This window comes from Dasypus novemcinctus, chromosome 13, assembly GCF_030445035.2.
Source record: "Dasypus novemcinctus isolate mDasNov1 chromosome 13, mDasNov1.1.hap2, whole genome shotgun sequence".
Classification (NCBI taxonomy): domain Eukaryota; kingdom Metazoa; phylum Chordata; class Mammalia; order Cingulata; family Dasypodidae; genus Dasypus; species Dasypus novemcinctus.
In genome coordinates this window covers 9,644,575-9,670,164 of record NC_080685.1, presented here as the reverse complement: position 1 = coordinate 9,670,164, position 25,590 = coordinate 9,644,575, and the positions used below count along the sequence as shown (strand labels likewise).

Sequence of the window (25,590 nt, the reverse complement as noted above, 5' to 3'; positions counted from 1 at the left end):
ATCTTCGTTTCCATTTTCCTGTTATTTCTTTTGCTGTTGGTCTGCAGCCTCTGTGCTCCCTGGAGCATGGTCTTAGCTGGGCACTGACCCCTGTGCCCGGTCACGTCTCCCCTGCCCACTCCCTTGAGGGTGAGTAGTAGGTCTCCTTGTCTACACTGGCATTTGGTTCTTTTTAACCATACATGTGTGTGGTCTCCCTGTAAGACGGAGACCTGTGTAGAGAAAATGTTCCTCCTCGTGCCTCCCCAGGTGTAGAGCCCCGAGCGTGGCGGTGGTGCCCCTGTCGGCAGGGGGAGCAAGTCTCACAGCAGGTGGAGCTGGGAACAGGCTCAGGGAGGGCTTGAAAAATTTGTGATGTAGTTTTCACTACATGATGTAAAAGCTGGAAAAAGTCAGTAGATTCCAGACAAGCCGGCATTTAAAACGCACCCATTTGGAGGTCTGAGGCTTGGCCTCTCTTGAGTATCTCAGATCAGCCTTCTTCCAGTTGGGAGGGCAATGTGGGAGAAATGAGGAAATGCCAAAGGGACGTCATTTCTTCATCAGGTCATAGTGATTTCACATGTGTGTGTACATGTTTGACTGTAGCTATTTTGCGCATATATGGAATTTACATATATACACACACATCGTTTATATATGAATGTCTTATTTTTACCTGATATATCCATGTGCAGAAACATGTAGGAAAAATAGAGAACATATTTATGAGGGAAGTTTATTTACAGTGTGATTTAGGACTCTCTTTTTGGAAGTTTCTAGCCATTCAAAGAAAGTGAATTTCACAAAAATGTAAACTTCTGGCCCAGGGCAAACTGCATAACTAGCTAGAATCTCTGTCTAACATCTTATTGCTGTGCTTGATGAAATTAGATAGTACCAGGTGGCAGTGGTTAGACTTACTTGATTTTTTTTTATCATTGTTGTTAAACTTGATGGTTTAGATTTGTGGTAGAAAAACAAATTACTTTCTGTGTTTTTTTGGCTCACAGTAATATTAGTTTAAAATTTTTTAATTGTTTTATCTTTTAAAACAATCTAAGAGATGCAGTAAAGTTGCAACTGCAGTATGAGGAACTTATTTTTTATAAACCATTTGAGAATAAATTGCTAACTTTATGGACCATCACCCCTCACTAATTTAGCTTGTATTGCCTACAGATAAACTTCGTTGTCCTACATAAGCACAACAATATAGCCATCAACATCGGGAATTAACACTGATAAATTAGTATCAAGTAATCCTAGAACGCCAGTCAAATTTCACCAGTTGTCCCAATAATGTCCTTTATATATACGACATCTTTGAAATCCTGCAGTGCTTCCTTTCTTCCTTCCTGGGACACTTCCCTCTTCCTACTTTATATGATCATTATGTGTGTATAACTAACTAGAAATTATTTAGTAGCAGGATTTCTGTATCACATAAGGAGCATAAATGGTTTGGACGTACTATTCATAATTACAAGTACTAATTAATTAAATAGCAACCTGAAAATACTGTTCTTCCTCTTAGTTGGTTGCCTAATTGAGGGAGGGGAAAATTGTGAATATCAATGTGTATATTTTGAATGCTCTACTTTTCTGACAGATCAGTATAAAAAGTAATCTTGCTTCCTTAAGAAGCAGGGAATTTCAGAAATTGTTCTTCAGAGATTCAGAAGTGATAAAACTATGTGATTGAAGTTGACCATTCCTATCCTAAAAATATTCTTATCAGGTTATGTGAGATTTTTCAAATAATTTAAATTTAAATAGAAACTTTTTTTTTTTAGGGCAAAGTGAATGTTTGATTTTTGTCAATATAATTTCAGAGCTTGTTGCCCCAAGATTCTCATGCAGTTCCTAAAGAAAATCTTTCCCTTTCCTAGATTATTCTGAAACTTTATTTTCCAGTGGACTGACAAAAAGTTTGAGTTTTCCTTTCTCAGTTGATACCACACAATATACACTTTGTTGGACCCAAAACTTCTGAACAAGTTGTATATTTTCCAGTACAGTAAGCAGAACAACTTTTTCCATGTTTTCAGTTGCACATTGCCTATATGTTTACACAGGATTGGTAGAAAGAAGGCAGCATGCACTTCAAAATACACATATGTGGTGTGCCTTGTGGTCTCTCCTCCCACCAGCAGACTCTCCCCAAACTTTACAGCTATGTAAACAGGTAGTTTAAAATAAGCCACAGCTTCACGGCACAATGATATGACACGCTCTTACATACCCTGTCCCTCCTGCCACACCCCAAATCACAAAGGCCATACCAGAAGAAACTGTAGCTCCAACTATATGAAACCCATGTGGTTATTATTACCAGGGAACTGGTATTCCAGCTACCTGTTTTGGTATGTTTTTTATATTCATAGTGTATCAGGTAGCGGAAGTCCAGTAACCCAGACTAACTATAATAGAAAGTTTATATATCCCTTATATGCTATGTAATAGCATATAGCTTTGAAACTGAAGCTCGCACAGTAAAACTTTCAGACTAAGTATGGCTCTAACTCCTTTCTCATGTATACTTGCAGCTTCTTCACTCACAAATATATTAAGATTAAGCCCCCGATCCATAGTCACCAATTTTTCTTCATTTGCCACCACCAACTTCTCACTATATAAAACATTTCTCTGGATATCTTTGTATCCTTTTCTTATATTCCAATCAGTGAACTTTTTCCTCTCTGTATTCGTTTTTATCCCCTATTGCTCTTTTTATAAAGTATGCTCAGATAAATAAAAGGAAAAATAAGGAGAAATAACTTACTCCTTTCATCCATTCATTCTTTCAGTTAAAAGATATTTGTGGGATGCTTGCTATGTGTCAGGCACTCTAGTAAGATTAGTGCTAGATAATCACAGCCCCTGTCTTTTGATATCCCACAGTTTAGTGAAGAAAGCCCCTATTAAATCTCTGTCTTTCACATACACTCCCAAAGAGAGAAGGGAAGATGGAAAAGAGCAACTGTGAATGTGCTATGAAAAAAAAACAGGGAATGTATCTCTGAGGAAGGGACATTTGGAGTAAAAGTAAGAATTAGCCAAGAAGAAATTGAAGGAAGAGTTCTAAGCAGAGAATGACTGTGCAAAGATCAAGGCAGCAAAGAGACGTTAGCAAATAGGGGAGGAAAAGGTAAGTGTGAGTGAAGTGAGCTCTGGAGAGAATGTGGAAGCCGACAATGGCTAATGTCAATCAGGGGTTTTAGGATACATTGAGATGATTGTGAAATTTTCTATTTCCTGTTAATTCTGTCAAATTTTGTTTCATGTATTTTGAAACTTTCTTATTAGGCATATACACTTTTATAATTGATTTGTCTTTCTGGTGAATGTTACTTTTATCATTGTGAAATATTTTTCGTTTATTCTGGTAATACTCTTTGTCTTGCAGTTTGTTTTAACTAATATTTATTTATTTATCCTAACCTTTTTAACTTAATGTTTGCATATATTATCTTATTCCATCTATGTACTTTCAACTTACATATGTCTTTATGTTTGAACTGCACTTCTTGTAGACAGCTGTATTTGGGTCTTGCTTTTTTTTATCCATGGTGATAATCTCTTCCTTCTTGGAGCATTTAGATTGTTAACATTTAATGTAATTATCGTTAAGTTTAGATTTTGGGCAATCATTTCATTGTTTTCTGTTTATCTTGTCCCTCAGTTTTTTGTGCCTCTGGTTCCCCTTTCCTGCCTTCTTTTGGATTATTTACATGTTGTTTTGTTTTGTTTTGATTTTTATTTTATTTGATTGGCTATGTAGCTATACTTACTTCTTTACATTACATATTTTTTAATTGCTGTTCTAGGAATTACAATATACATCCATCCTTATACATATTCTATTTACATGGATTTACTACTATAAAATGTAGAAACCTTAACAGCATGTAAGGCTTTTTTCTATTGCTCCTGCTCTGATGTTTGAGCTGTCATACATGCATATATGTATATCATGTGTACATTTACAATTCCATAAGACATCATTTTTGTCTTAAAGTCATACATATTTAAAGAACTTAAATATAGTGTTTTATACTCACCTATATTTTCCCTATTTCTGATGCTCTTCCTTTTTCTTAAAAATCAGGATTCTTCCTGGTATTACTTCCCTTCATCCTGAAACAGTGCCTTTTTTTCAATGCAAGTCTTTTTATGGTGAATTATTTTAATTTTCTTTTATCTAAGATTGTCTTTATTTAACCTTCACTTAGGAAAGAAATTTCCATGGGATATAGACATATTGGTTGACATTTTTTTCTTTCAGCTTATTAAATATATTCCACTTTCTCCTGGCCTACATTGTTTCTATTAATAAATCTGCCTTCACTTTGTTGTTGTTACTCTGTACATAAAATATTGTTTTCTCTGGCTTTCATCAATATCATTATGATATGTCTAGGCAAAGTTTTCTTAGAATTTATTATAATTGGGTTTGATGGATTTCTTGATTCTATAAATTTATGTTTTTTACTACATTTGGAAATTTTTCAACCTTCAAATATTATTTTCTACCCTTTCTCCCTGTCTTCTCTTGGGATTACAGTGACATGTGTGTTAGATCTTTTGATGTTTTTTCACAGGTGTCTGAGTTTCTATTCATTTGTTTTTCAGTCTTTTATGCTCACTGTTCATCATTTTGAATATTTAACTCTTTCCTCTGTGATCTTCATTCCACTATTAAGCCCATCCTGTGAAAACTTTATTTCCAATATTATATTTTTCCGTTCTTGAATTCCCATTGGCTTTTTTTAATAGCTTTTATTTTTTTCTGGGATTCCACATTTTTTCATTCATTTTTAATGTATTTGCCTTTAGATCATCAAGCATAGTTATAATATCTGCTTTACAGTCCTTGTCCGATAATTTAAATAAGAGTCATCTTGGGGTTGCATTTGCTGATTATCTTTTCCTTTAAGATTGATCACATTTTCCTGGGTTGGTTATTTTATTTCCCTGGTATTTAGTGTGATTTGCATTTGTACCTTGGACATTAACAATGTTTTATCCTGTGTACTCTAGGTTCTCTGGAATAAGTGGATCTATTTGTTTTAGTAGTGAATAAACCAGATTAGACTTGCACTGCAAGCTTAGGCTCCCTATTGTGGCCAGTGGTTATGTCCAGTTCTGTTATTGCAGTGTTTGTCGGCCTGTTTTTGTCTGTCCTGTTCATGTGGTCCAGGGGTCAGCCTGAGACATGTGCTGTCTCTGGTTTCAGGATTGCTCCTTTTTTTCCAACAGTGGCCCAAACTATTTTTAAGTGGGCCTCTGGGCACAGAGAGGCAAATTTTCTGTTGGAATTTTATTACCTTTTGTGACTATAGCCCAGTCTTGAGGAAGGCCACACAAACACTTATACACACACCTAAGGAACCTCTGTGCCTTCTGCCTCTCTGAGTTTTGACTCCCCTCCATAATCTGTCTGCTTATGTTTCTGTTTCAGAAATCCTTAGGTAGTTGTTATTTATATTTCTTGCCAAGTTTATAGTTCTTACTAGCAGAGAGTTGGTGTTTATGAGTGTTACATGACAGGAAGCAAAATCTGAAATAAAAATAAATGGAGGTAATGAATATATAACAAATAAGCAATTTAACAGACATAGATATAACTTTACATCTATCAAAGGGAATATATTGCTTTCTAGAGCTAGGCAACAACAAATTATCACATTTTTAGTGGCTTGAAATAGCACCTGTTTATTAGCTCACATTTCTGGAAGTCAGAAATGCAGGCCTAGTGTTGCTGAAGCTTAAGACTAGGTGTCAGCTTGGCTGAGTTCTTGTCTGGAGGCTTTGGGGAAAGACCTGCTTATGAGCTCATTCAGGTTTTTGGTGGTACTGAGTTCAATTCCTTGCAGTTATAGGATTGAGTGTTTGATTGAATAATAGCATCTGGGAATCTGAATGGCCATCTTAGAATTCTGTATACCACTGGGAAAATGTAATTTTGTAATAAGCCATTTCATTGACCATAAATTTAGGACACTTAAAAAAATCCAAAAAATGTTGTAATCTTAATGGTCTCTTCTTTTATATAAGTCAAACAGATAATATACAGAAGTACTTTTAAAGTTTAAGAATACCTTTATCTGGGAATTGAGAAAGCCACTCCTAGATAATCTTTGCATTAAAGAGAAAATTGAAAGAGAAAAGGAGAAAATGTCATTTCCAAACCCATGGACAGAGAAGCAGCTATATTAGATAAACATGCATAGATTTAAATGTCGTTGGTTTTCAAATAGAAAGCCAGAAAATAAAGAAAGAAATTAGAAAAATATCTGTAATGTGGTAGGAAAAGAGAAATAATAGCTGACAGAATTAATTTAAAAATAGTAGAATTGAGTAAACTCCAAACTGGCTCTTTGGAAATACTAATAAAATTCTTAAAGTCTTTGCATGCTTGAACATAAAAAAGAGAGAACAAAAATATTTAAGGTTAGAAAGGGAAAAGGAGACATGACTACAGAACATGAAGAGATGAAAAACACTTTTTGGCAATAAAGTATGATTTCCTAGCAAGTTTATAAGTTACCCAAATTAAACTGAAAGAATTGGCAGAATTTGAGTATACTAATTACAACAGAGAGGATTGGAGAAGTTATTAAATATCTACCATTTTAAAACGTAGACATACAGTTTTTCCTACCTTTATTTTTTATTTTTTTGTCTTTTTTTTTAATGTTACATTAAAAAAATATGAGGTCCCCATTTACCCCCAATTTCAATGTTTCTTAAACACCATCACTTTAATGAAATCAGCATAATGAAATGTAAAAACGAATTTAACTAGTGAATATATATATGAAAATTTCTAAATGGAAATAAAATTTAAATTTCTATTTGCTTAGCAAATAGAATCCAAAAGTATTAAAAAAAGAAAAAAAAGACCAATTTGGTTGTTTTATATTAGAATTACAAGGTAGACTCAGTACCTGAAAATCTATCAATAAAATTCATTTATTTCTATCAAAAAATTCATTTATTTTCTTACAGATTGATGTTATGAAATAAATATTTGATAAAACTTATTAGCCATTCTAATATAAACAAAAAATTGAGAAAAGCAGCAATAGAAGAAAACTATTTAAATGTATTGACTGTTTTCCAAAACCAGAATTGAAGCTCATTCTTCAGTGTAATCCACTAAGACTGTTCATTTTGGAACGAGAACTAGAATGGAGCCATTATTAATTATTGTTTTCTTGAAGGAAATAGTGAATGAAACACAAACTGCACTTTTATAAAATCACTATAAAAACTGGAAACAAGTAGTTAAAATTAGCTCTTTGCTGATGAATTGACCTAGAAAACCCAATAGACTTTTGGAAAAAGGTAGAAATAATAGAATAATTTGGTCAGATGTTTGGATATAAGATAAACATGCAAAAACCAGTTATTTTCTCTGGCCTAGCAGTAAGCATTTAAAGATAGATGTAGGAAAAAGATCTCTTCTCAGTAGCTATATATTCTATAAAAACATTTAGAAATGAATTTAAGAAGAAAGACACAACCTATATCAAGGAAATTGTAAAATCTTATTGAAGGGTACAGAACTAGAACTTAATAATTGGGATTACTTACTGTATTCTTGGTTGAAAAGAGACTTAATATCATAACAATTTAAATTGTCTCAAAATCAGTATATTAAAATTATTTGTTAGAATGCCAACAGACTTTTGAGGTGCTAAAATGATCTTTATGTCCTCAAAGAAGAATAAATTAGCTGAAAATAGTCAAGAAAAATTTAAAAATACTTTGAGGGTACTTGCTAATTAGATATAAGTATGTACTACAAATCTCCTAAAATAACAAAGTATTGGCATAAAAATGGTCAAATTCTCTATCTCAAACAGAATTTTTAAAATCCAGAAAAAGATTATATAGCAGTTTGATATTATATATGAATTTCAAAAAGAAGGATTAATGTTTGCAAACTGGTCTGTTCCTCTGTGTATGACACCCTTTGATTGTATTAGATTGAGCTGAGATGTCTTTGATTAAATGATGTTAAGATTAGGGCGTTGATTTGACCACATCAGTAGAGCATGACTCAGGGTTGAGTCTCTACCCCTTGGTGGGCTGATAGATACAGACACTCACTCAAGAAGGCACACAGGGCAGCAGACTTGGCCCAATGGTTAGGGCATCTGTCTACCACATGGGAGGTCCATGATTCAAACCCCGGGCCTCCTTGACCTGTGTGGAGCTGGCCCATGCGCAGTGCTGATGCATGCAAGGAGTGCTTTGCCATGCAGGGGTGTCCCCCACATAGGGGAGCCCCGTGCGCAAGGAGTGCACCCCATAAGGAGAGCTGCCCAGTGCGAAAGAAAGTGCAGCCTGCCCAGGAATGGCGCCGCCCACATGGAGAGCTGACACAACAAGATGACACAACAAGAAGAAACAGATTCCCATGCCACTGACAACAGAAGCGGACAAAGTAGACGCAGCAAATAGACATAGAGAACAGACAACTGGGGTGAAGGGGGAAGGGGAGAGTAATAAATAAATAAATAAATCTTAAAAAAAAAAAAAGACACACAGAAGAAGATACAGAAGAAGAAAAGAGAACTTTCTCAGTTTCTCTCCTGGAAACCCAGGGAAAGATGAGAGCCAATTGCCTGATAGTTTACAGTTGACCTTGTAAAGACACCAGAGTAGCTGAGAAGCCCTGAGAGACAAGCCCTATGCAGTCTACAGCTGAGATGGAAAGAAGCTGGGCCCACAGAGTTTTAAGAGGAAGAAGGAAGGCCCAAGAGAGATTGACCGCCATCTTGCTTCAACATGTGACCACTGACTTTGGTGAGTTAGACTCTTTAGGGCCTTGTGACTATAAACTTTTAACCCAAATAAATACCCTGTATAAAAGATTTCTGGTACTTTGCATCAGTATACCTCTTTGGCTGACTTAATACAAATTGTATTTAGGATAATTTAATATATGACAGAATTGGTATTTCAGTTCTTTGTGAAAATTATTGTTGACTAAACAGTGCTATCCCATGGTTATCTATCTGTAAGAAAATAAAGGATTCCTGTCTTATACCATCTACACAATGAATTTTCATATGAATTAAAATTTAAATATATTTCCTTTTCAGAGCTTTATTTGTTTTTATTGGGAGCATATGTATAAGAAAGAGAGTATGAAGTATTATGTCAAACATTGTAGAAAGGTCAGATAAAGGGAGAATTGAAAATTAACCATTAAATTTGGGAAGATATAAGCAGGTATCTTTCTTGAGATTAGATTCTGTGGACTAGTGATTAGTGCCCTCTTCTGCTGATTCAGGTGTAAACAAATGGGAGATCCAGAGCCAGAGATGTTATTTTCATCTCTTTTTTCAATATGACAGTCATGAATCTGGGGAGTAAGCAGCTAGTTGCAAAAAAAGGTTATTAAGTTATTTTTTTTTTGCTTATACTATCACAGAAAGGGCAGTGAACAATGGTGGGATTTTCACAAACAGAATCAGAACCCTTAAACGAACTGAAACATCATTATAAGAGGTAATTGTTTTAAACTTCGTAAATGTAGGGCCTTCTAGAATTAAATTAATTTACAGTTTTTAAAATGTTCTGCACCGTGAAAAAAATATAATGTCAGTTATATTTGCCCAGTGTTTTGAGTACAATATTAAACACGATTTTTAACTGAAAGATGCCATTTGAGCAAAGAACTGCAGAGGCAAGGAAGAGAAGCCATGTGAATATATAGGGAAGATCCTCTGCATGAGGTGGAACATGCCTGATGTGTTCAAGGAACAGCAGGAAGGACTGGACGGCCAAATGGCAAGGACAGGGGGACTAGTAGGAAATGGTCAGAGATGTCCTGGGGGCAGCACCTCTTACAGGGCCTTTAGGCCTTTGTAGGATCTTAACCTGACTCTGCGTAAAGTCAGAAGCCATTGCAAGGGTTTGGGTGGGGAGCTGGGGGCAGCAATGAGCTGATTTGTGTTTTAGAAGGAAAACTCACGGAGCAAGGTGAAACAACAGAGATGGAAGGAACAAAGAGCCTAAAATGTCCTGGACGATAGTGGAAGCAGTGAAGCCACTGAGAAGCGTTCAGATTCCAGAAATATTTAGAAGAAAAAGCAATAGAATTGGCTGCTGTTATGGATATGGACTTTGAGACCGTGAGAAGCCCCCAAAAGAGGATGATCCCAAGGTTTTTGGTCTAAGCAATAGAAAGGATGGGGATTCCATTACTATGTGAAAGCAGGTTTGGTGAAGGATAGGGAAATAAGGAATTGTGCTTTTGCCGTGGTAAGTCATGTCATTCAGCTGCATATGTGACTATAGGAGTTCCAAGGCTGAAAGTGGAGACCGAGGTTGAGTGTTAGAAAGTGTTTCAGTCAGGGTCCAATCAGGGGGCAGTAGCCACAGAGTAATTTAAACAGGAAATTTTCATTCAAAGACTGATTAAGCTATAATGAGTATAAGGGTATAAAATTAACTCGATAATCTAGGGTTGAGGAGGACCCAAGAAAGGATAAAATTGGAAGGGGGGCAAGGCTGGGGTGCAGAACTTGCTGGAGAAGGCGTAGGTGCAGCCTGACCAGTGCTGGTCCAAAGCCCTGGGTGAGCAAGAAATAGCTTTGTAGGATGCATGTGAGGTACAGGTACTAGGTGGACACATAGGAACTCAGGGTGCCGCCATGGGCATAAGACACAGCACGAACAGTGTCTCTATGGGCTATGGGAACCAAATTGGAAGCACAGCTGAGCTGTGGCTGGTGCAGGTGCAGGTGCAGGTGCAGGTGCATACACGGTGCCCGCATCTGGAGGCCGCAGGAAAGTGGTCACCGGGCCTAGGCCAGGGCTGCAAGTTCACCTAGCTGCTCTGCCCTCCGGGTGTGATGTGTCTGGCGCAGAGCACCCCAGCCAGCCCCCTACTGCTGGATAGATCATGCAGCAGGAGGAAGACTCCAACAACTCTCTTCCCGAATCAGGAAGAGGAGCCCCCTTCCTCCTGCATTGTCTTACCGGCACCTCCTACTGGCAAAGCTTAGCATGATGTCCACTGTAAAAGAGGACTTGCTGAGTCCAGTCTGCTAGGAGAGTAGGTTCTGCAGGGTGACTTGGTAGCTGAGAGGCATCAGTTGAGAACTGGCAGAGATGGTGGGCCATGGGGGTATGTGAAGGGTTCATTTGTGACCCCAGAGGCATGATTCTTGCTCATTTGAAGGTATGTCCAGAAGTAAAAAGTGATGTGCACATGCTTAGACATGGCTAGGGCTCTCTTTAGAAAATTTTCAAACTTTATTGTATCAGTGTAACAGTAATTTTAAATTTCAGATCTGAAACTGTGTTACCTGAATAGTCTTAATTTTGCCTTAATAGAGTAACAATGGCATTTGAAGGGACATGTAAATATTATCTAAAAATTCTCATGTTTAAAACTGATTTTTTTTTGTGTTATTAAATATATGCGGAATGATCTTATTGAGCATTCCATTACTTATCCTTGGGGACCAGAAATATAGCTAACCTGAATCCTTTCCCATAAATACGTGCTTTCTTTCTGCCAGATGCTTAAATGTCAGTGCACTGCTTTAGAGTAGTTCTATTTGATCTCTGTGAAACAGATGGAAGTATTTGTTATACAAGACTTATTTATAATGTAATCTTTTTTTTCTCCCCTGATTGCATATGTTTGGCAGTGTGCTTTCTCTTCTAGATGTGAATGAATTTTGGGTAGTCTCCAAATCTAAACACACCCTAATTTCAAAAGCCACAATCCTGAGGGCCCAATTCCTGTTTACTGAGAAATTAAAACCTAGTTAAACCACATGGTTACAAAATAAAGTACATCACAGTGATTTTTTAAAAGAAAAAAAAGACTTAAAATTTCTTTTAGGTCATTGATTATCATTGAATTCAGAAACTCTTCATAAGCAGTGTATAATATTTACAGTTGGTTAAATATATCTATTGCTTCCAATTCTTAAAATATTTTCTCTTTTTGCATTTGGGGGTAGATAGAAAGGGGAGTAATGGACTGTGGGGTTTGAGGCATGGGGGACTAATTGAGGTAGATTCCTTCTTGTTTCTGTAGTGTGTTGAATGATTAACATTAAGTAGTATCACTATCAGTTTAATTTTGTTTTTTCAGAAAATTGTTCATTTTTTCATTTATATCCTATCAAAAAATAAAGAAAACCTTGAATATTAAACAGAAAACAAGACCAAAACCCCTGGCAGTGAATCTTATTAGAAATTCAGTTGAAGAAAAAAAAAATTTGAAAGATAAGAAGGAGGAAAATTCCATACCCCTTTGTGAGCAAACATCTCTAATCCAATTAGAAGGCGAAGGGGAAAAAAGCAGGTTTGATAGAGTTAAGCATCTAAATTTACACTTCTCGGGACTAGATTTCACAGATAAGCTTTATAGTTTTACTAATCTTTGCTTAGGGTAGTAGATGACATACCATAAACTTTAATTTGGAAGAAGGATATATAGTGCATGCTACATGATATAGCATCCCCCAAAGTGTGCACCATATTACATTAATGAACATGAATTGGATTAACCATCTGTGTTTCTGTAATTTGCTAGAAGAATTTAATTGATGCTTGTTTTAGACAACATTTAATCAAAAGTTTCTTCAAACAGATATAAGTGAAGCATTGACTTTCTCCACATAGCTTTTTTAAAACCAGTCTCATTTCATTGCTTCATTGAGTTAGTTTATAGAATTCCTGCAAGTATACTCATTTTCAATAAAAACATGCTAAAGGTTAATTTTAGAATTAAAAAAAAAAGCTTTAGATTGTGACTTATAGACTGAATCTATAGGCTTAAAAAAGACCAGGAATTTTTTTTCTTGTTCATCCGGAATGTGATATTGCCCGCCAAATCATAATATTGACTGTTGTTTTGTTTTTGTTTTATTTTTGATAGCTATTCTGCTTCTCTATCCCATGAATTCCTGAAAAATGTGATTTAAAATGATTAACACTGCTTTTATGGAAATAATTATCTTGTTTTTAATTGAACATTTTAGTTTGACTGCTTTTGATATCAGAAAGGTTGAATTATTGGAGAATAGCTAATACTTTCATGTTCGTTACTTGGCAGGTATGTGTTTTGGGCATTTCTCTTTTGGATTTTTTTTTTTAAGCCTTGCATGGTCTGGCTTTTGTCTGTTTTGCCATCCTGCAGCAAGCTCCCAGTCCTTTGTTCTCCAGCTACCTCCCAGATCCCACCACTACAAGATATTAACAGTGGTGGTTCTTTCTGACAGGAAATTTCTTTGTACTGTTTCCTCCTAGTAAATGTCTATTGAGCTTCAGCTCCCAGCCAGCCCTTCTTTCCTCAAGAGTTCTTCTTCATGTCAAGTCCCAGGATTGCCTCTTACAGCAATATGCATCTCACCTTCAGAGCACCAGTCAGGGTAGACACGCTGATGGTCTTTTCTACTTGTTCTTTCCAATTGGGTGAAAGTGCCGTGTCTGATTTTTTTTTTTTCTTGGCATATGGTAAACACTACAAAAATATTTACCAGATGAATGCAATTAATTATTTTTGGTAGTTAGAGCACTTAACTGCAACTAGTTCTCTTAAAGAGAAAGTCTTAAAAATATCAAAGTTTTAATCATGATTTTAATAATGGCTATTATGGATTTGTTATGGGTTGAACCAGGCCTACCCCCCAGTCTTGTGGATGGGACCCCTTTGTAAGGAGGATCTTCAGATCTCCTGTAGTCATGGTGGGCCTTAATCCCATGTGACTGGCATCCTCATAAGCAGAGGGAATTTGGACACAGAGGAGGAGACAGATGGCCATATGCTGGAGGCAGAGAATGAGTTATGGGTTGTCAACAAGCCACCACCAGAATGCTGCAGCCTTCAAAGGAAGTGTGATCCTTCTAACACCTTAATTTTAAACTTAGCCTCCCCAATTGTCATGAACTCCTGTTGTCAAGCCAACCAGTCTGTGGCACTTCGTTACAGCAGTCCCAGCAAACTAAGGCAATGGCATATGTTTCTTGGAAGAAAGGGTAACTTTGTGATCAGATTTTCCACAAAGTCAATTTGGGGATTAGTGTTCACATTTTCATTTGAAATAAATAGTGACAGAAGCAGTCTCATTTTCAGATTCTAATGGTGTACTATAGAATACGCTGTTCTTGAACTGATTGGACTGATGCCCCACACACTCTACTCAAGCATGTACCTTAAGTGTATGTAAGATTCATGTCTTCCTTATATGTCAATAAAACAGACTTAAAGAGAGATTATTTTCAGAAGTCCATGGTACTTCTTCCCATTCCTGACCTTCTCCTTCTCCTTCTCCCCACCCAACCCCTCATCTTGTCTTAAATTACCAGTTGCATTGCAGAAATTAATCACTTGAAATTCTTTTACTTCATACTGAGGCGTGTGCTCTTTAGGCAACCAATGCTACCACCTGTCTTTTCCATTTTGAGGGTTTTTCCTAAGTGAGCTGCCTACAGAAAGATGAGTCTTCCTGGGTGGGTGTCGGTTACACTAGGCCATTGGTTCTCAACCCTATCCAAATAGTGCTTCCTTTTTCTAATGATCTTTATAATGCCCCCTTTACAGTCCTGAAAAGAAATTCCTTGGATACTACAACCTCTCTACATACATAACTTAAATCATCTTATGTCTGCACTGTCACATAAAGTAGAAATAACATTACTTATAATATCATATATTTAATTATGTAAATACTTGGGTATGATTGAGTCTTTAAGGTATAATGAAGTACATGTGATATAATGAAATTGTCATATTTTTGTCCTGCATTTTTGATCACCTTAAATATAGCAACTAAAAATGGCTTTACCACCCCATTATGATTTTCCAAAACGGTGAACACTTGGTAAAGTAAAAGGCATGGTTTTTCTTAGATATGCCTGGTTGCTGCATTTGGAAATTTCCATGTATATTAATGCACTGAAAAAAATATTTCGTCTGTACATATAAAAAGGAGTTCGGATCTGGGCTTAGAAAATTATAAGCAGATTTTTACCTGTCTGAGTGCAGGAACATTCAGGGACATAAGGTAATTCTTCATATCTCAGGACCAGGCCACAAACTGAGGATGTCTAAAATCTCTGGGCCCTGTTATTTGGCAGTAGACCATCAAATCACTGTGATGATAAAAAACATGTCCCCTACTTCCAAAATGCCCTCTAGGGGGCAGCCCATCCCCCTTCAGAACCACCTTACTGGACAAGTGAAAAAAAAATGTATATATATATATTTTTTCCCCCCAGCTTAAGGTTTTGTACAGCATACTCTGCTTTGAAATATGCTGGGTAGCTATTACCACTCTCTGCAAGAAGAATATAATTTCTTCAGGGCAACTAAAATATGCATAAATTTAATTATCATAAGAATTCAAGTTTCAAGTGTTAACATTTTATCAAATAATAGTTTAAAACAAAGCATATCATAAGATGCTTTTTTTTGAGGTACTGGGGGCGGGGGATTGAATCTGGGACCTTGTGTGTGGGAAGCCGGCTTTCCACTACTTAGCCACATTGGCTTCCCTGAGTTGGTTTCATCACTTGTTTGGTTATTCTTTAGTGTTTTTTCTTTGCTTTTTTCCAGGAGGCACTGGGAACCAAACCCAGGACCTCCAGTGTGGGAGGCAAGCACTCACCTGCTTGAGTCATATTTGCTCCCAGATGCTTTTGTTTAGGAGTGGATCATAACGACAATCAAGGCTGTTGTCCTCTGAGGAGAGGGATGGCCTCTGTGGCTAGAAGTGCACATATGCATGTGCCAGAGTTCACGTTTACCTGAGAAATTCTGCTCCCAAACTGACCTATTACAACACACAAGCCTCTCTTCAGTATATACTGAGCTGAAACTAAGCTATACACAAGGCTACTGCTATTGATAAAGGGAAGGGAGGGAGAAGAAAAATTGCTAGCATTGTCCTCAAATTCTTCATACAATTAGATAGAGAATAAGTCCTTACCAAATTATTTTAAAAAACAGTGTTATTGCAGAAGGACTTAGGTTGGTTTAACACTACTTTTGATCCCTCTTGCTCTTTTTTCTTGTCTTAGTTTTAAATCTAAACATTGTTGGATAACGGATGCTTGCTTCCTTCCTCTTTGATAATGGCTTCCTTTTGTCCCTGAAGCGGTCCCCCTTGAGAAGAATATGAAAGGCGCATCCCTGCATGGGGGCAAATTGTTTATGAGCACCCTGTCTACCTCTACCCACCTTGCTTTAAAATAAAATACTATTCCTCTGTGATCTGCCTCTTGACAAACCTGTTAGCTGGTCCAGTACAGAAAGTCTTTCTTGCACATTCACTATTTAATAACTGTTCAGCTCTCCTGGGAGGACAGTCTCCTCTGATACACATATGCTAAATATTTACCAGTAATTTTCCATGATGACAGGCAAGCATTAGAGCAGTGGTGCTGTTGGGTAGCAACCATGATAAATTTTGCCAGTCTGAAGCCATAAATGTTCAGGAGACCTGTTTTAAAATCCCTTATTCTGCTGATGCTAGACGAATGTATTTAAGACTAGGAATATTGTTGCTTATGTAGAAGACTTTAAGGTTTAGTCGTAGAAACTAGAGGCTTTTCAGTGGCACCAAATGTGATAGGTGTTGTAAATGGCAGCAGACACTCGGTTACTGCTAAAGCTGGTTTCTGACTTGAAAGTATGCAGCAGTAGTAAAAACATTTGATGGTTTTGATGTATTATGCTTGAAAGGGCCGTCACCCTTCCCTCCTTGTTGCCTGTGATTACAACAGTGGAAATTTAACTGTGCAGTAAATTTATTAAAGGATTAAATAGTCATCTCTCAGTAAGGATATGAAACTCCCATCGTGCTTTTCCTGATATAACTTGTTCAGGAAGTGGAATGATTCTCGATGGTATCCCAAGTGTAGCCTTCACCTAGTTTCCTTAATCCACAGACATTCAGATGCCCCAGTTGTCTGTTTCCTCATCTGTGTGTGTGTGCACACATGTGCCTGTTCTATGCATTTTGTCATGTGTAGGCTCATGTAACCACCACCGATGAAGGTCGAGAACTGTTGTACCACCACCAAGATCTCCTTACGCTACTACGCCTCACACCACCCCCTGTCTTAGTCTCTGTCCCTAACCCCTGGTGACCACTGGCTTTTTTTTTTTTTTTTTACTACATTTGATCCCCTTAGATTCATCCAAGTGTTGCATAGAGCAGTTCACTTTTTAAAAATGGCTGAGTAGTATTCTATGGTATGAATACACCACAATTTGTTCATTCACACATTGAAGGGTATTTGTGTTATTTTCAACTTTTGGCTACTATAAATAAAGCTGTTATGAACATTTGTGTACATGTTTTGTGTAGACATAAATTTTCTTTTCTCTGGGATACATTTTCTTGGGTCTGCAATTGCGGAGTCTTATGGTAAGTGTACATAAAGTTTTTGAAGAAACTGCCACACTATTTTTAAGTGACTGTACTATTTTACAGTCTCACCAATAATATCTGAGAAATCCAGTTTCTCTGTGTCCTTGACAGCATTTACTGTTGTCAATAGTTTTTATTCCAGCTGTTCTAATAGGTGTAGTAGTGACATCTCATTGTATTTTTAATTTGCATTTCCCTAATGACTAATGATATTGAACATCTTTCTCATGTGATTATTTGCCCTCTGTATATTCTCCTTGGTAAAATGCTGTGTTAGTCAGCTAAAAGGGTACTGATGCAAAATACCAGAAATCTGTTGGCTTTTATAAAGGGTATTTATTTGGGGTAGAAGCTTAGAGTTACCAGGCCATAAAGCCTAAGTTACTTCCTTCACTGAAGTCTGTTGCCACATGCTGGAGCAAGATGGCCGCATGATCAGCCTTCCTCTTCCTCTTAAGGCTCTGTGGTCCCAGCTTCTTCCAGTATCAGCTGGAGGCCATTAGGCTCTCTAGGCTTTGTCTTTCTCCCTAGGGCTTGATTCTCTCCAGGCTCAGGCTTACCTCTCTCCACAGGGTCAGCTGTAGACTATTAGGTGAATGGCTTGTCTCTCTTCCCAGGGCCTCTGCCATGTCTGTGGCGCCATCACTATTCCTCTCTGTTCCTCTCCTGTGTGTTTACTTCTGGGCTCCAATCCAAGAAAACTCCAACTCTCTTCTCTGCTATGTAGTTTTCTCTGAGAGTCCCCACTTACCAAAGGGGCGGGGACTCAGTGTCCTACTGACATAACCCAATCCAAGCCCTAATCATAATTTAATCACACCCAGGCACTGTTTATAAACATAATCCAATATTTATTTTTGGAATTCATAAACAATAACAAACTGCCACAAATGCCTGTTTATGTCCTTTGCCCATTTTCTTGTTAGATGAAGGTACTGACTAGAACCAACTAGAACCACTTTCTCTTGCCTCATTTCTGCCAGGTGAGGGTGGAAGTTCAGCTCTCCTCTTGAAGTGCTGGCAGCATAGGGTAGACAGATTTTATTTGGTGTTGCTGGAGTAATTGGGTTATAGAAAAATGGTTTACTCTTCTGTCATGCCATCCTTTTCCCACTTCTTTGACTAGAGGGGACTGGCTTTCTGTTCTTTGTTAGTTTTTCTTTTCTGCCTTCTTTCCATCTTTTGGAGTCTTACTCTATTTGTTCATTGTATTATGTCCAGGGTGTTTTAGTTGTAAGAGGAAGAAATGGCAGGGACTGAGGCAATAATGTCTTGGTGCCTGTGTTGTTTTTTAAGGACCTGAGGCCTTTTAGCAGGTAGCCTGAGGCTCAGTAAACATTGAGGAAAGACATGGGTACAGGGCCATTGACAACAGGAGATAATGGATGGGGTTTCGGGGGTCACTCCAGTAAGCGTTGGTTATTCTTCTTAACTACTTGAGATGTTAAGAGTCAGCTTTCTCATAAAAATAGGGAAGGAGGAAGAGGAGAAAAAATGCCTGTAAGGGCTACTGGGAGGATTAAATGGGCATGTACATGTAAAGCACTTCACAGTGTGTCTGACAGATACTTAGTGCTCAAGAAATGTTAACTATGGAATTTTAAAAAAATTCAGTGTTTGAAATACCTGCCTCTAAGAAGATCATTGTCAAACTTAGCCAAAGTATTTGAGCAGTAGTACAAACAGATTTCAGGAATTCAAACCCTTAAAAAAAGATTATGAAAGAAATCAGTATGCCTTCAGGTTACTATGTTCAAAAGATAGAGGAAGGAAGAGAGGGACAAAGTAGGAGGGATTGAGGAATATGGTTGGTGGGGGAAAATAAGATTCAGGCTTATGTAGGAGTGAAGAAAGGACATCATTGTTTAATTAGAGAAGTTGTAAGTTTTCAGAAACATCATGCAGAAAAAAGTTTCTTAAAAACATGCACAGTTCGACTCTATAAATTTGCTTTTTCTAATTATTTCCTATCGGTGAGACCATACAATATTTGTCCTTTTGTGTCGGGCTTATTTCCCTCAGCATAGTGTTTCAAGGTTCATCCATGTTATCACATGTATCAGAACATCATTTTTTAAAAAGCCTGTATAATATTCCATTGTTTGTACAGACCACATTTTGTTTATCCATTCAACTGTTGATGGATGCTTGGGTTGCTTCTATCCTTTGGTGGTTGTGAATAATGCCACTATCAACATCAGTGTGCAAATATCTGTTCAACTTCCTGCCTTCAGTTCTTTTGGTTATATATCTAGTAATTGGATTGCTGGGTCTTATGGTAATTCTATGCTTAATTTTCTGAGGAACTGCCAAACTGTTTTCCACAGTGTTTGCACCATTTTACATTCCCATCAACAATGAGTAAGTGTTTTATTTTCACATCCTCTCTAATACTCATTTTCTGTTTCAAATAGTAGCTGTTCCAGGAGGTGTGAAATGCTTTTTTGCTGTTCTGACTTGCATTTCCCTAATGGCTAAGGATGTTGACCATCTGTTTATGTGCTTTTGGCCATTCTTATATCTTTTTTTGGAGAACTGTCTATTGAGGTCCTTTGTCCATTTTTTTAAATTGGGTTGTTTGCCATTTTGTTTTTGAATTGTAGTTTTTCTTCATATATTCTGTAATAGTAAGCCCATTCTAGATATGTATGTGTATTAGTCAGGGGTCTCTAGGGAAACAGAACTGACAGGAGATGTCTGTAAACACAAGATGCTGAAGATGTTTCCCTATTACCAGCTGTTTTGATTAGTGTAGCTTCCTAGTAAGTCTTAAAATCAGAAGTGTGAGTTCTCCAATTTCATTCTTCTTTTTCACTATGGTTTTGGATATTCAAGTCCCCTTACTCTTCCATGTAAATTTCATAATTGACTTTTCCATTTCTGCAAAGAAGACTGTATTGTGATTGCATGACTCTGTAAATCACTTTGGATAGAATTGCCATGTTAATAGTTCGTCTTCCATTCCATGAATATGGGATGTACTTCCATTTATTTAGTTCTACTTTGATTTTTTTTTTTAAGTAGCTGCTGGGGCTTGAATCCAGGCCCTTGTACATGAGAAGCAGGTGCTTAACCACTGAGCTACATCTGCTCCCCTACTTCAATATTTTTAATCAAGGCTTGTAGTTTTTTTGTGTGTATATCTAAGTCCTTTTACATCCATGGTTAAATTTATTCCTAGATATTTGATTTTTTTAGTTGCTATTGTAAATGGTTTTTTGTTGTTGTTCATTTCCTATTCAGATTGTTTAATACTAGGGTATAGAAACACTACTGATTTTTAAAAATATTTATATTTATTTGTTTTCTAATTAAGAGGGGGCTTAGATCCCATGGGGCAGATGGGTAGTGCTATATTGCTTGCAGTTGCAGGCTCTCTTTGTTCCTTGGGATGGTTGTTGTCCATCATAATCTCCTTGTTAGTTGTTCTGCGTGAGTACAATGAACTCTAGTAAGTGTTGCAACTCTGTTGAGATTCAGGGCCCAGTAGGCACATGGACAGCCCCAAGATTTAAGTCTCTTGGATTTACACCTATCAACAGAGTTGGACTCAGTTGTGGTTTCCCTACACATGGCTCTTCTGCCCCTTCTGTTTGAAACACTACTGATTTTTTTAAAAATTTTATAAAATTAATTTATTTTTATCTCCTCCCCCCGCCTGTGGCTTTTTTGCATGCTGTCTGCTCTCTGTGTCCATTCACTGTGCATTCTTCTGTGTCTGTATTTATTTATTTATACCCCCCCACCTTGCAGCTTGCTTGTTGTCCATTCTCTGTATTCATTCGCTGTGCTCTTCTGTGTTTTTTCTTGTCTCCCTTTTCATTGTGTCACCTTGCTGAGTCAGCCCTCTGTGGCACTGGCAGGCCAGGCAGTACTCCGTGGTGTCTGCAGACTAGGTGGCTCTCTGCAGTGTGCAGGCAAGCCTGTCTTCATAAGGCTCCCGTATGGTAGACAGGAGCCCAAGTAATTGAGCTACTGCCACGTTCTCCTTTCTCTTTTTTTTTCTGTCAATGTAGCTAAATGTTTGTTAACTTTATTCATTTTTTCAAAGATTCAACTTTCTCTTTTGCTGATTCAATAGTTTTTTATTCTTAATTTCAATTATCTCCACTCTAATCTTTGTTATTTTCTTCCTTCTGCTCACTTTGGGTTTAATCTGTTCTTCTTCTAGATCCTCCAGTTATATAGTTCAGTCTTCGATTTAAGATCTTTCTTCTTTTTTAATATATGAATTTGATTTATGAATTCCCTTCTCAGCACTGCCTTTGTTGCATCCCAAAAGTTTTGGTACATTGTGTTTTTATTTTCATTCACCTCAAGGTATTTCCTAATTTCCTTTGTAATTTCTTCTTTGGCCCACTAGTTACTTAAGAGTGTGTTGTTTATGTCTACATATTTCTGTGAATTTTCCAGATCTTCTCTGTTATTGATTTGTAGTTTTATTCCCTTAGGGATGTAGAAGATACATAGTATAATTTTATTATTTTTAAACTTATTGGGAAGTGGCTGTGGCTCAATTGATTGAGCTCCTGTCTACCATATGGGAGGCCCTGGGTTTGCATCCTGGGGTCTCCTTGTGAAGGCAAGCTGGTCTGTGCCTGTGGACGGCTAACAGCCCGCACCTGCGGAGAGCTGATGGTCTGGGCCCACGGAGAGCTGACACAGCAAGATGACCCAACAAAGGGAGACAAGCAGACACAGAAAAGCATGCAGCAAATGGACACAGAGAGCAGACAGCAAGCAAGCTGCAAGAGAGAGGGAAATAAATAAAAATAAAAATAAATAGATCTTTAAAAAATAAAAAAATAATAAACTTATTGAAACTTATTTTGTGACCAAACATATGGTCTATGCTGGAGAATGACCCATGTACGCTAGAAAAGAATGTGTATTCTGATGCTTTGTCTGAAGTGTTCTATGTATATCTGTTAGATCTAGGCAGTTTATAGTATTGTTAGTGTCTTCTATTTTTTTTAATTGATCTTCTCTTGTATGTTCTATCCATTATTGAAAGTAGTGTATTAAAGTCTCCAACTCTTAATGCAGAAACATTTCTTTCTCCCTTCAAATCTGTCAATATTTTCTTCATATATTTTGGGATGCTGCTGTTAGGTACATATGTAATTGTTATGTCTTCTTATTGAATTTACCCCTTTATCAGTATATAGTGACCCTCTTTGTCCCTTGTAACACTTTTTCACTTAATGCATTTTATCTGATACTATATATAACTACCCTTGCTCTCTTTTAGTTATTATTTTCAGCATGTTATAAGTTTTTTCCATCTATTTTCTTTCAAACTACGGTGTCTTTGAATATAAGGCGAGTCTCTTGTGAAAAGCATATAGGTAAGTCAGACTTTTTCATCCACTCTCCCAGTCTCTGCTTTTTTACTGGAAAGTTTAAAAAAGTTTAATTCATTTGCATTTGAAGTAACTACTGAAAATGAGGCCTTTCTTCTGCCATTTTTCTATTTGTCCTTTGTAATCCTATGCCTTTTTGTCTCTTAATTCTCCATTAATGCCTACTTTCATATTTATTTGATTTTTTTTTGTTTTTGTAATACACTGTTTTGAGAATCTTCTCCTTTCCTTGTGTATATCTTTTTCAAATATTTTCTTTGTGGTTACCACAAGGTTTAAATTTAATAACATAAATCTATTACAATCACTTTTCTTTTGTTATTAAATTAACTTCAATTAGTGTACACATACACTGTTCCTATATTCCTTGGTCCCCACACCTTTTTGTTGAACTTGTTATGATTTATATTATTATAGGTTGTATGTCCAAAACCCTAGATTTACCATTAATTTTTATGAGTCTGGATTTTAAAACATTTTGCAAAAAGTACAAAGTGTAGTTACATACAAAAATTTTTTTATAATAGTTCTGATATTTATAGTTTCCCATATGATTACTTGTGACAGAGGTCTTTATTTCCTTATGCCACTTTGATCCACTGTCTAATTTCCATTTCTTTCAGTCAGAAAATCTCTCTTTAGCATTGTTGCAGGGTAGGTCTGGTGGTGATGAACTCCTTCAGCTTTTGTTTATCTGAGAAACTCTTAATTTCCCTCTCATTTGGAAAGACAGTCTCCCTGGATATAAAATTCTTGACTGGCAATTGTTTTTTTTCTGTACTTTAAATAATCCTACCCACTACCTTCTTGCCTCCATGGTTTCTGATGAGAAATCGTCACTTAATTTTATTTGACCTTGCTTGTCTATAACATATTGATTTTTTTTTTTTAAGATTTATTTTTTATTTATTTTGTTACGTCATCTCTCCATGTGTGTAGCACCATTCTTGGGCAGGCTTCATATCTTTCGCGCTGGGCGGCTCTCCCTTGCGCGTGGGGCTCCCCTATGCGGGGGACACCCCTGAGTGGCAGGGCACTCCTTGCGCACATCAGCACTGAGTATGGGCCAGCTCCACACGGATCAAGGAGGCCCGGAGTTTGAACCGCAAACCTCCCATGTGGTAGGCGGACACCCTATCCATTGGGCCAAGTCTGCTTCCCCACATTGATTTTCTTTTGTATCTTTCAGAACCCTCTTATTGTACTTGGATTTGAAGGTTTGACTACTATGTGTCCTGGTGTGGTTTTCTTTGAGTTTATCCTGTGTGTTTTGTTGGTCTTTTTTGTATGTCATATTAATGTCTTTGGTTAAATTTGGAAGTTTCTCACCATTATTTCTTTGAATATTCCTTCTGCCCTTTTTTCACTTTTTTCTCCTTTGGGACTCCCAAATGTGTATATTGGGATGCTTGATGGTTTCCCACAGGTCTCTGAGGGTGTATTTACTTTTTAAAATTATTTTTCTTTCTGTTCCTCAGGCTGAATCATTTTGATTATTTTGCCTTTGAGTTTATTGATTCTTCTTCCAGCTCTAATCTGCTGTTGAAAACCTCCTGGGAATTTTCATTTCAGTTATCATGGTCTTCAACTCCCATATTTCTGTGTGGTTCCCTTTTATTATTTATTCTTATTTATTTCTCTTCCTTTCCCCCCACCCCTGCCAGTTGTTTGCTCTGTGCATCCATTTGCTGTGTGCTCTTCTGTGTCCACTTGTATTCTTGTCAGTGGCACTGGGACATTTGGTCTCTTTTTTTTGGTTTGTTTCATCATCTTGCTGTGTCGGCTCTCCATGTGTGCGGTGCCACTCCTGAGCAGCCTGTGCTTTTTTCATGCTGGGCAGCTCTCCTTATAGGTCACACTCCTTGTACATGGGGCTCCCCTACATGGGGAACACCCCGGCATGGCACGGCACTCCTTGCGCGCATCAGCACTGCGTGTGGGCCAGCTCATCACATGAGTCAGGAGACCCTGGATTTGAACCCTGGACCTCCCATATGGTAGGCAGATGCTCTATCAGGTGAGCCAAATCTGCTTCCCTGTGTGGTTCCCTTTTAAAATTTCTGTCTCTTTACTGAGAGTCTCATATTGTTCGTTCATTGTGTTCCTGATGTCCTTTAATTCATTTTCCATGTCTTCCATTACCTCCTTGAACATAGTGAAGATAATTTTTTAAGAAGTCTTTGGTATGTACAAATTCTGGGCTTTTTTGTCGATAGTTTCTGGAATTTTATGTTTTCCCTTTAATGGCCATCATTTCCTGCCTTTTCATGTGTCTTTTAATCTTTTCTCGCACACTGTGCATTTTAATATAATAATATAATCAAAGGATTAGGAGGCAAGATCACCTATAAGCTTAAAATTGACTGTGGTGATGGTATTTGAGAAAAGAGGCAAAGATTTAGAATAGCTGTCTTGTGGATTTGGTTAGAGAGAAATTTACTAAAGGAACTGGTAAAATTTGGCATAGTACAGTGTTTTTACTTTATATCCTTTAAAACACTAGTTCCTTGGGATAGAAACATGTTCTCATTCTCTCCTTTCTCTCTCTTCCCCCTCCTCATTCTCTTCTCCTACACTCACACTCACGTACAGAGGAGTATAAGGAATATTGTTAAATAAAATTAGTTTTTTGTACTGATAAGCATATTTAGTATTTTGTGTCTTTAAGAGAAATACAAATATAGTATACAACAGTTAATAATGAGTCTCAGGTATCTAGGTTAGTGTTCTTTGGAACATCATTTGAAAAACATTTGCTTAGTACCAGAAATGGGAACCAGCCAGTCCCAATATCCTTCCCCCCTCCCTTTCCATCTGCTTTCCTTCTT

The 25,590-nt window shown here is 37.2% G+C and overlaps 1 protein-coding gene across 1 annotated transcript in view; it reads left to right on the top strand.

Annotated features, from left to right (window-relative positions):
* The window catches only part of FMN2 (formin 2), a 399,341-nt gene that overhangs the window by 215,072 nt on the left and 158,679 nt on the right, over positions 1-25,590 (top strand).